Source organism: Gorilla gorilla, chromosome 1 (genome assembly GCF_029281585.2).
Source record: "Gorilla gorilla gorilla isolate KB3781 chromosome 1, NHGRI_mGorGor1-v2.1_pri, whole genome shotgun sequence".
Classification (NCBI taxonomy): domain Eukaryota; kingdom Metazoa; phylum Chordata; class Mammalia; order Primates; family Hominidae; genus Gorilla; species Gorilla gorilla.
Window position 1 is genome coordinate 197,058,699 of NC_073224.2, and position 12,248 is coordinate 197,070,946.

At 45.2% G+C, this 12,248-nt stretch overlaps 1 pseudogene; it reads left to right on the plus strand.

The window, feature by feature from the left end:
* The first annotated feature begins 1,137 nt into the window (after window positions 1–1,137).
* LOC101147875 (transmembrane channel-like protein 6) lies at window positions 1,138–3,313 on the plus strand (annotated as a pseudogene).
* The last annotated feature ends 8,935 nt before the right edge of the window (window positions 3,314–12,248 follow it).

Below are 12,248 nucleotides of genomic sequence, written 5' to 3' on the forward strand. Positions count from 1 at the left end.
GCTAAAGTTAAGTTGTTTGAAGAATTCCTTGATTGGAAATTTTACCTTTGTGTTTTGTTGCTTTGTTTCCTGAAAGTAACTCGGGGATGCTCCTGGTTTGTCCATTTACTGCTTTGATTCCTGGGATCCCACCCATTCTTTCACTTTATGAAAATACAAATAATTGTTGCAGAGGTCTCTGTATTTTGCAGCTGTCCTTTTGTAAGAAGCACTTTTCCCAAATAAAACAATTCAAATAATAGTCACTATCTGTAAGATGTGAGGAATAATCGTTCCTATCTTCTAGGGTTTTTTTTTTTAAAGTAGGGTTAAATGGCATTAATTATACATTAAAGGCATTATACATGTAATGCTTACTGCACAGCATTTACACATATTAGGTGCTCAATAAATTTTAGCTATTCTTGGCTGGGTGCCAATGGCTCAGGCCTGTAGTCCCAGCACTTTGAGAGGCCAAGGCCAGTGGATTACTTGAGTCCGGGAGTTCCAGACCAACCTGGGCAACATGGCAAAACCCCATCTCTATAAAAATACAAAACAATTAGCTGGGGGTGGTGGCGCATGCCTGTGATCCCAGCTACTCAGGAAGATGAGGTGGGAGGATCGCTTGAGCCCGCGGAGTGGGCAGAGGTTGCAGTGAGCTGAGATTTTGCCACTGCACTCCAGCCTGGGCAACAGAACAAGACCCTGTCTCAAAAAAAAAAAATTTAGCTATTCTTATCATCATTATTTTCTATGTGAATTATCGTGTAATCTGAAAATAAATCTCTTCCTCTCCAGTCCTTATACTCCCTCTTTCTTTTTCCGATCTTATTGTATTGATCGGGACCTCTAATATCATGGTGAGCATTGATGGTGACAGAAGTACCCCCATTTTATTGGCCCGTTTAGTTACTACTGTTAAATAAAGTGCTTCCAAAGTTTAGAAGCATTCCTCGCACATTAAAGTATGAGGTTTGATAGAGGTTTTGCTATAGATACCCTCTTTCATATTAAGGAGGTTCTCTTCTTATTTTTAAAGAGGAACTGAATTTTATTGCTTGCTTTTCTGTCATTAAGAGAGATGATCATACCGTTTTCCTCCTTCGATTTATTAACGTGAATTCCACTTGTTGAAAAGATATAATTCCCTCCACCATGGCACCTCCCAGCCAGGAGCCCAGCCCCTACGATGAGACTGAAATGCACTACTCCTTCCACTAGCTCATCCAAGAGCAGAGCCGCTGGGAGGCCCAGGAGGGGCTGGAGCTGTAGCAGAGGGAGCGGGGTGGTGGCCACAGCGAGTGGCCAGCAGACACTCTTGGGGTCCCCAGGGCACCCACAGCACGGCCACACTCTGCGTCCTGGCTAGCATTCCCAGCCTCACCATTGGCCGGCCCCTGCTCGTGGACTTGGTGCGCTCCTCCCGGCACAGCCTGCGCCTGTACGACCTGAAGCTGGACCCTACGTCCTGGGAGGAAGAGGAGGAGAAGCGGAGCCTCCTGGTGAAGGAGCTCCAGGGCCTGGCTGTGGCGCAGCGGGACCACGTGCTTCGAGGGATGCCCCTAAGCCTGGCTGAGAAACGCGGCCTGCGAGAGAAGAGCCGGACCCAGAGCGGGAAGTGGAGGGGCCTGCGGGGCCATGGCAGAGTCTGCTCCTGCTGTGGCTGGCTCAGATATGTCTGTGAGCTGGCCTTGCACAGCGTGGGGCTGGCGCTGCTCTTGGGCCTGCAGGCCCTGAAGCCGTGGCGCTACGTCCTGAAGCGCATCAGGGGCTAGTTCAGCTCCAACGTGCTCTCCCACTTCCTCTTCCTTAAGACCCTGCTGGCCTTCAACGCCTTCCTGCTGCTGCTGCTCGTGGCCTTCATCGTGGGCCTGGAGGCCGCCTTTACGCCCGCCCCGCCGGGCCCTGCCCGCGTCTGCTCAGGCCTGGAGCTCCTCAAAGACACAGGCTGCTTCACCCACATCGTCGTGTATTACAGCCACTACAGTAATGCTAAGCTAATGCTAATACCGGGTGGGCAGCACCTCTGGCATCCATGCCGTCACTATCTTCTGCTCCTGGGACTGCAAGGTGAGGCAGAAGCGGGCCTCCCCCCTCCAGCAAGACAACAGATAACATTCGCACCGGGAGAAGGAGCTGCTGGCCCGAGCAGCAGCTGCGGCAGAGCCCTAGGAGCGTGTGCGGGAGGCTGCGGCAGGCGGCTGTGCTGGGGCTCATGTGGCTCCTGTGTCTGGGGACTGCGCTGGGCTGCGCTGTGGCCGTCTACATCTTCTCGGAGTTCATGATGCAGAATCCGGAGGCTGCTGGTCCTGCCTCTGGTGGTCGGCCTCCTCAACCTGGGGGGTCCCTACCTGTGCCTTGGCCTGACCGCCCTGGAGCCGCATGACTCCCCGGTGCTGGAGTTGTACATGGCCATCTGCAGGAACTTCATCCTCAAGCTGGCCATTCTGGGGACGCTGTGCTACCACTGGCAGGGCCGCAGTGTGGGCGCCCTGCAGGGCCAGTGCTGGGAGGAACCCGTGCTGTACGGGTTCCTGGTGATGGACTTGTCCTCAAGTGCTGGACACGCTTTTCGGGGAATTGATGTGGAGGATTATCTCCGAGAAGAAGCTGAAGAGGAGACGGAAGCCTGAGTTTGACATTGCCCGGAATGTTCTGGAGCTGATTTACTGGCCGACTCTGACCTGGCTGGGGGTGCTCTTTCTCACCCCTCTTCCGCGCGGTGCAGATCATCAAGCTGCTGCTCGTCTTCTACGTCAAGTAGACCAGCCTTTTGGCCAACTGCCAGGCACTGCTCCGGCCTTGGCTGGCCTCCCACGTGAGCACCGTCTTCCTCACGCTGCTCTGCTTCCCCTCCTTCCTGGGCGCCGCCTCTTCCTCTGCTATGCCATTTGGCCTCTGCTACGCCCTCAGCCATCTGCGGCCCCTTCTGGACCCTGGACACCATGTACGAGGCCCGCAGGATGTGGGTGCCCCAACTGGAGGCGGCGGGCCCCAGGGGCTCCTGGCTGCCCTGGGCGCACCGGTACCTGGTGGAAAACACCTTCTTCGTCTTCCTGGTGTTGGCCCTGCTGCTGGCTGTGATCTACCTCAACATCCAGGTGGTGCTGGACCAGCGGAAGGTCATCTGCCTGCTCAAGGAGCAGATCAGCAACGAGGGGGAAGACAAAATCTTCTTAACAAGCTTCACTTCATCTAAGAGAGGAAGGAGAGGGAGGAGAGGAGCAGGGTTGGGACAACCCAGGAGGCTGCGGCACCCCCTGCCCTGCTCAGACAAACGGGATGCCTAGGGGGCCGGCGATGGGCCTCGCAGGCCCGCCCAGCGCCCTGAGACCACACTGGTCCCTCCCAGTGACCCCGCTGGGACACCAGGACAAGGAAGAGACTGCTTCTCCTCTCAAAAGCTGTAGCCGTGCCTAGGCTGGAACCGAAAGGGTGGGTGAATCCGACTTGGACACCCCCAGTGAACTCTGCCCTGCCTGGGACAGATTAAAGGGGTTTTGCAGAAAAGAAAAGACATCATTAAGAAGGTGAATTTATCATATAAGAAGAGGGAAAGAGGGAAAGGCATCAAGATTAACTAAAAGAAATAAAATTAGTTAAGTCAGCAAATTCAAGAGAAACTATACAGATCAGCTAGATCTTATGAAGAGAGAGGAGAGAAACGAACAAAAGTTATGGAATGTTTCTATTCTTGTGACCATCACTGTGAGGGTTTCAAGAACACAGCGGGTGGTCAACCAAGTAAGATTAACGTCTCCGAAATGGCTGCACTGCATATATTCTTTCTATCTTTAACTGCTCTTGCCTCTTTCCAATTACAATAAGATTCTATTTTGTTAATTTTTTTTTTCAAGTGAATGGTGTCAGAAAAAGGGTGCATTTTGTTTTGTTTTGTTTTCAGTTTTTTTCTCCCAACTTTTTATTTTGGAAAATAATGTCGGCCGGGCGCAGTGGCTCGCGCCTGTAATCCCAGCATTTTGGGAGGCCGAGGTGGACGGATCACTTGAGGCCAGGAGTTCGAGACCAGGCTGGCCAACATGGCAAAACTTGTCTCTATTAAAAATACAAAAAATTAGCCTGGCATGGTGGCTTGTGCCTGTAATCCCAGCTACTAGGGAGGCTGAGGCAGGAGAATCACTTGAACCCGGGAGGCAGAGGTTGCAGTGAGCCAAGATCACGATATCGCACTCCAGCCCAGGCAACAGAGCAAGACTCTGTCTCAAATAAAATAAAATAATAACAAAAAATAATCTCCACAAAAGGTGAAATTATAGTATAATGAGTTAATAGTTTCTCCATCACCTAAATTCACTGATTGTTAACATTTTGCCACATTTTACTTATCTATATAATTTTTTCTTTTTTGTTGAACCATTTGAGAGTTGCAGACATCATGGCATTTTAAATCAAAACACTTCAGCATGCCTCTGTTTAAGAACAAGAACATTCTCCTATATATCCACAATGCCATTATCACATCCAATAAATTTAACATTAATATAATTGTATCTAAATATATAACATATTAACATTTCATCAATTCTCCCCAAAATTTCTTTTCTAACTTTTTTCTTATTTGATCTAATTAGGGATACCATATTGCATACAGTTGTCAGGCATTTTTAGTATCCTTTAATTTTTCTTTTTACATTTTTGAAAAATAGAGACAAGTTCTCGCCATGTTGCCTAGGTTAGTCTCGAACTCCTGAACTCCAGTAATCCTCCTGCTTTGGCCTCCCAAAGTACTGGGGTTATAGGCATGAACCACTACACGGCATGAACCACTATGCCTAGCCCTTGAATCTTAATCTTTAATCTAGAATAGTATACACACAAATGCATGTATGCATATAACACACACACACACACATATATATATATATATAGTTTTTCATAACACTAATATTTTTGAAAAGTCCAAAGAAGTTGCCTTGTTGAATGTTCTACAATCTGGATTTATCTCACTCTTCTCCCATAGTTAGATTCAGGTTAATCATTTTGGCAAAAATACTACATACATGATGCTGCATACTTCCTATTACTTCACATCAAGAGGCACCTAATGTCAGTTTGTCTCATTATTGGTGATAAGTTTGACCACTTGTTTAAGGTAGTGTCCATCAGATCTCCATTACAAACATGTTTTTCTGTTTGTAATTAATCACGTAACCTACAGAATATACTTCGAAACTGTGTGAACATCCTCTTCTGCAACAATCTTTCACCCACTGGTTTTAGCATCCATTGATGATTCTTGCTTGAATCTGTTTGTTACGCTCATGATTGTAAAATAGTGATCTTCTAAGGCAATACCACATGCAAATGCTATTAGAGAACTTAGCTCTACCTTAGGAGGAGGACTGGGGAGGCATTTTCAAGAGATTCAAGCAGAAGACAAAGAGATAATGTCATAAATGAAAAAATTATCTTGAGTTTCTACAGTCAAGAAAGTTTCTAGGTTTTAGATCCATAGAACAGTCGTTTCTCCTGTCAACTTTAGCCAAGTCAGTTTATGTTAATAAATCATCACTTGGGCTGGGCTCAGTGGCTCATGCCTGCAATCCCAGCACTTTGGGAGGCTGAGGCAGGCGGATCACCTGAGGTCAGGAGTTCAAGACCAGCCTGGCCCACATGGTGAAACCCCATCTCTACTAAAAGTACAAAGAAATTAGCTGGGCATGGTGATGTGTGCCTGTAATCCCAGCTACTCGGGAGGCTGAGGCAGGAGAATTGCTTGAACCTGAGAGGTGGAGGTTGCAGTGAGCCGAGATCATGCCACTGCACTCCAGCTTGGGCGACAGAGCAGGACTCAATCTCAAAAATGAATGAATAAATAAATAAATAAATCATGCAGTTACACATCTGTTTTATCTCTGTGTTGAAGTCATTAGCCTGATTGTCTGGAATGAACCCAAATGTTCATTCCCCTAGTCCTCTGTATAATTTGGCTTGGATCAGAGTAATTGTAGTGGCTGATTGCTTACATTGTTCTCGTTGCCTATGCCATTGCCTCAGATGAAGTAATGAGACTAGGCTGGGAAGCCAAAAGCACTGATGGAGTTTCTAATTTTGAAAACTCCTTACGTTTCTGGAATAAGCTATACTTTGTGAATGTGTTATTTTTAAATTTAATACTGGACTTAAAATTAATATTTTATTAAAATTTTTGCATCCATGTCATAAATAAGATTGTCCATTCTATTGCCCTTAAATGTTTTTGTTATCAATATTATTTCAACCTCTTAAAAATGAGTTGAAAATTTTTTTCCCCTCTGGAACAACATGTATAAGATAAGAATCATCAGTTCCTTTGAAAGTTTAGTAAAAGCTCACTAGTAAAATGGTTTGGCTTGTGGGCGGATCACGAGGTCAGGAGTTCAAGACCCACTGGGCCAACATAGTGAAACCCCATCTCTACTAAAAATACAAAAAAGTAGCCGGGCGTGATGGTGGGCACCTGTAATCCCAGCTACTTGGGAGGCTGAGGCAGGAGAATGGCTTGAACCTGGGAGGCGGAGGTTGCAGTGAGCCGAGATCGTGCCATTGCACTCTAGCCTTCTTGACAGAGTGAGACTCCATCTCAAAAAAAAAAAAAAAAAAAATGGTCTGGCTTTAGTGACTTTAACGATAATAAATAATTTGCAGCATTCCTCTAAAAAGAATACAATAAAATTCATACTCTATAAAACTATAGAGCAGTAAAAATCAAAGAATACATGTGACAACATAGATAAATCTCAAAACTATAATATTGGACATTTCAGTTGTTTCCAGTTGCTTTTGTTATTTTTGTTTGTTTTGCCATTATGGACAATGCCACTATACACAGTCTTCTACATGTTTCTTGGTGCCCACATGCAAGAGTTTCCCTAGGAAATATACCTTGTAGTGGAATTGCTAGATTGTAGGGTACATGCATGTTCAACTTTTTAAGGTAATGCCATACAATTTTCCTATGGGAATTTTCCAATTTATACCAATATTAGAAACATACGAAAGTCCCTATTATGCCGTATTCTAGTTAACATTTGGTATTATCCAACTTTTATATTTGGCGGTTGTGAAACTGGATTTTACTGTGGTCTCAACACACATTTTCCTGACTTTGAATGAACCTGAACATTTTAAAATATGTTTACATATTGTTTATGCTTTTTATTGAGTGGAAATAATACTGTTTTTTTGTCCATTTTGCTAACTGAATTGTCTCTGTATTGACTTACAGAAATTATTTACATATTCTACATATCAAATCTTACTTAGCTTTATGTGTTGCAATTACTCTCTCATTTTGTAGCTCATCTTTTCACTCTTTTTTTCTTTCTTTCTTTCTTTTTTTTTTTTTTTCTGAGACAGAGTCTTGCTCTGTTGCCCAGGCTGGAGTGCAATGGCATAATCTCAGCTCACTGCAACCTCCACCTCCTAGGTTCAAGTGATTCTCCTGCCTCAGCCTCCCGAGTAGGTGGGATTACAGGCGTGTGCCACCATGCCCGGCTAATTTTTGTATTTTTAGTAGAGGCAGGGTTTCACTATGTCATCCAGGCTGGTCTCGAACTGCTGTCCTCAGGTTATCTGCCCATCTCGGCCTCCCAAAGTGCTGGGATTATAGGCATGAGCCACTGTGCCCGGCCCTTTTCACTCTTTTTATATGAAATGTTTAATGTTAATGTAGTCAAATTCATTGATATTCTTTCTTTTAGTTTGTCCATTTTTGACCAAATTAAGAAATATTTTCCTATCCAGTAGTCAAAAAGATAATCTTCTATATTGTCTTGTATAACAATTTTTCTGTTTATATATAGGTCTCAAATACTCTAGGAATTGACTTTTGTGTATGTTGTAAGATAGGGATCCATTTTATTTTTCCCCTTATAATCAATCATCCACATACAATTTACTTTAGAAGGTCTGTGAATTGTCTATTTTAAAATTTTTAATTTTGAAATAATTTTAGATTCAGAGGTAGTTGCAAAGATAGTACAGAGTCCCTGTATACCCTTCAATGAGTTTCCCCCAATGGTTGTATCTCACATAATTAAGGTACACTATCAAAACCAGGAATAACACATGGATACAATGTATGTGTATAGTTCTATATCATTTTATCACATGTGTATATTTGTGTAACCATCACAACAATCAAGATACAGAACAATTATATTATTATAAAGATCTCCCTGTGCTACTATTTATATTCACACATACCCAATTGTCTTTCTATTCTGTTTAAAGTATCTTTCAAAGACCAGAAATTTTGAATTGAAAAAGAAAACAAACGACCCAATAAAAAATGGAAAAAAATATGTAAACAGACACTTCACCAAATAAGCTATATGGATGCAAATAAGCACATAAAAATATTTTCAACATCATTGGCCACTAGGGAAACAAACATGAAAATCCCAACGGTATACTTTGGAAAACAGTTTGGCAGTTTTTTAAAAAGGTAAGCATATACCTACCACTTGAGCCAGACATTTCTAGTTATTTATTTACCCAAGAGAAATGAAAGCATATTGATGGCAGCTGCAGCCCATCTAGAGTGGCCACTGCAAAGTTGCTGGCTTTGCAATGGAGGAGACCCAGCTGGAACTGCACGCACCAAAGAGCTGGGAGCTGGAAACAGGTAGGAGCCCCACCTTTTTCCAAATTGGCAGGGTGGGAGACCTGCCATCCCAGGCACAGCTGCAGCCACCCAGATGTGGCTATGCATCCAGGCATCCTTGCACTCTTGGGGGCCCAGGAAGCCCCCCTGCCCCTGCAGGCTTGGAAGTACCTGCTCCCCTTGCCTGGCCTATCCCTGTATCCAGTGCATGCTCTGATTTTGGAACAAAGTTGAGGCCAAGCCTGGGCACTGTCACAACCCAGCAGGGTGTGGGAGTACACTCAGGGTGGCGTTGACACACCAGCCCCCTGCCGCCTCGGCCACCTCCAGACTTTGAGGTTGAGGGGGTTCTGAGGGCATCTAGGCACGGGCCTGCAGGCACCCCTCAGCACAAACAGCCTGGGCACTGTGGATGACATGATTGATGGTGGCAGGAGGCTGACAGGATTCTGGGCAGGTCCCCAGTGAAGCCCCATCTTCATGCCAGAAATGTCCTGGAGCATGGGAACTGGGCTGTCAGTTCTGGAAGGAGTCTGCAGCCTGGAATGAGAACTTATGGTGCTTTTTCTGGGCCCACCTGTGGCCACCCATGGATCAATAAGCACACACTTCCTCCCTTCTGAAGCCCATAAAAAACCCAGACTCAGCCAGACTCAGAGTCACACAGATGTTGGGACAACCTGCCTGCAGATAGGAGCTACCCACTCTGGGTCTCCTCTCCTCTGAGGGCTGCACTCGACAGGATGAACTGCCTGTGGAAAGGAGCTACCTATGTTGGGTCTCCTGAGAGCTGTACTGTTGGTCAATAAAGCACCTTTTCGCCTTGCTCACCTTCCAGTTGTCTGCATACCTCATTCTTCCTGGATGCAGGACAAGAACTCGGGACCCGCCAAATGGTAGGGCTGAAAGAGCTGTAACACAAACAGGGCTGAAACACATCCCACCCCCTCCCACTGGCTTGCCACATTGCAAGTGATGAGAAGGAGAGAAGAGCTGCAGTCCTTCAGGGAGTCCAAACCTAAGGGCTCTCTGAGCCAGGGCTGTGACACCCTCTTTGGGGCTCTGTGGTTCCTGCTATCTCCAAGCTTCCTGGAGCCACCGCGTTCCCTGGAGCCCACAGTGGAAGCCACGTGCTGTATGCCTGGTCCAGCCACAGCCTCACATGGAGCCAGCACCTGGGCCAGCGCCTGGAGCTGCCCACCCACAGCAGCTGGTGTGCCTGGCTGTGTGCAGTGGCTGGACCCCATGCACCTCTCTCATGCACCTCTCATCACTCTGCACCTGGCTCACCCTTGGCAGGCATGGGATCCGGGCCAGTAGAACAAGCTGAGCACAGCCTGTCAGATTGAGTGGGCAGAATGAGCCTAGTAGACCCAAGCACAACTCGGGCAAAGGTGCCACTAGCCACAGAGGCTTCCAGCTGGAAAAGTGACACCCTAAGGATCCTGTGACAATTTGGCTATACAAAGAATTCTGCAGAAATGTTCATAGCAGCTTTATTTGTAATAACCCCAAACTGGATACACTCAAAATGTCCATCAAGAGGTGAATGGATAAACATATAAATGTATGGCCATCCAATGAAATAAAATTCAACAATAAAAATGGATAAATATTTATATACACTACATAATGCATGAATCTCAAAATAATTATGCTGAGTGAAAGAAAGCAGACCAACCAAAACAAGAATACATACTGCATGATCCCATTTATACAAAATTCTAGAAAATGTAAGCTAATCTACGGTGACAAAAGCAGATTCAGTGTTCACCTGAAAGCCAGTGGACAGAGAAGAGGGATGAGGGAAAGGGATCACAAAGGGCATGAAGAAACTTTTAGGTGTGATAGATGTGTTCATTATCTTGATGTGGTGATGGCTTTATAGGTGCAAACCTATGTCAAAACTTATCAAATTGTGTCAGCTGTGCCTCAATAAAGCTGTCAAAAAAGAAGAACCCATCAAAGATTTCTTTCCTTCTTTTTTTTTTTTTTTTGAGATGGAGTCTCACTCTTTCACCCAGGCTGGAGTGCAGTGGTGCAATCTTGGCTCACTGCAAGCTCTGCCTCCTGGATTCACGCCATTCTCCTGCCTCAGCCTCCCGAGTAGCTGGGACTACAGGTGCCCGCAACCATGCCCAGCTAATTTTTTGTATTTTTAGTAGAGATGGGGTTTCACCATGTTAGCCAGGATAGTCTTGATCTCCTGACCTTGTGATCCACCCGCCTCGGCCTCCCAAAGTGCTGGGATTACAGGCGTGAGCCACCATACCCAGCCAAAGATTTATTTCTTGCTCATGACACATGTCCATCATGAATTGGCTAGGAGTATTGTCCTCGTCCTCAGTCTGGGACCTGGGCTGATGGAGAAGGTACTACCTAGAACAATCCTGGTTGCCATAGCAGTGGAAAAAGAGCACTGTGGCAAAATACACACTGATTCTTAGAGCTTCCACTCAAAGAAACAAGGCTACACATAATTTTTGAGGTGCTTATAACTTTGGAAATATATATTACTAGTGAATTGTAACTCCTCATTATGTGGCCATTTGTATCCCTAAGAATGCTTTTTTCCTTAAAGTCTATATTTTCTACACACTAAATTTCTTTTAATTGGTAATTCCTTGGGATAATTTTTTAAATTCTTGTACTTTCAACCTTTCTGTGTGCTTACATTTTAGGTTTATTTCTTATAAATAACATATAACAGGATTTGAGGGTTTCTTCTTTTCTTTCTTTCCTTCTTTTTTTCTTTAGCAACAGGGTCTCACTCTGTTGCCCAGGCTGAAGTGCAGTGGCATGATTATAGCATACTGCAGCCTCGAACTCCTGTAAAAAGATCCTCCTGCCTCAGCTTCCTGAGTAGCTCGGATTACAGGGATGTTGCCCAGGTTGGCCTGGAACTCCTGGCCTCAGTAAATCCTCCTGCCCCAGTCTCCCAAAGTGCTGGGATTACAGGAGTAAGCCACAGGGGTTTTCTTAACTAATCTGAAAAATTTTTGTGTTTTAACTGGTTAGTTCATTCCATTTCACATTTATTTAGACAAATATTTCTATTTGTCCTATTTTTCTTCAGGATTGATTTGTTTTCATTAATCCAGGTTTTCCCTTTTACTAATTGGAATTCAATTTATTGCTTTAGTGCCTTCCTTACCATTTTCACAGGAATGCTTAATCTCAAAAATTAATATTTTTCCCTTTACCTTTTCTTGTCATTGTCTTGTCATTAGACTCACAGCCCTGACCAGTAAACATGCTCAGAACATCCAAAGTGTCAGCACCCACTTGTCACTTGGTTTTCAGCTTCCTGTTTGTTTTTTACCTCTAGGAATTTTCCTTATTTTCTTGAAAGCTGGTAATGACAGACACTGCTGCTCCACTCCTACCAGTGCCCCATCCCAGCTAATGTGCGTGCACCCCACTGTGCCTCTGCAGCTGCTAGCATGTGCAAGTGAGCACAGATCCTGCTGCTACTGCCCCTATGAAGTACTTTGGCTGGCACTCTCCACTGGAATGTTGTGTGGCCAGCAGTCTGGGAATACCTCAGCCTCTCCAGTGTAACAAGTTCCTAACCTTGGGGGACCAGACAACAAAGCTGGGGGCTCAGTACCACGCCCCCAGAGTTAGAGTACAAAGCCCAGGAGTGTTGAGCTCTGCC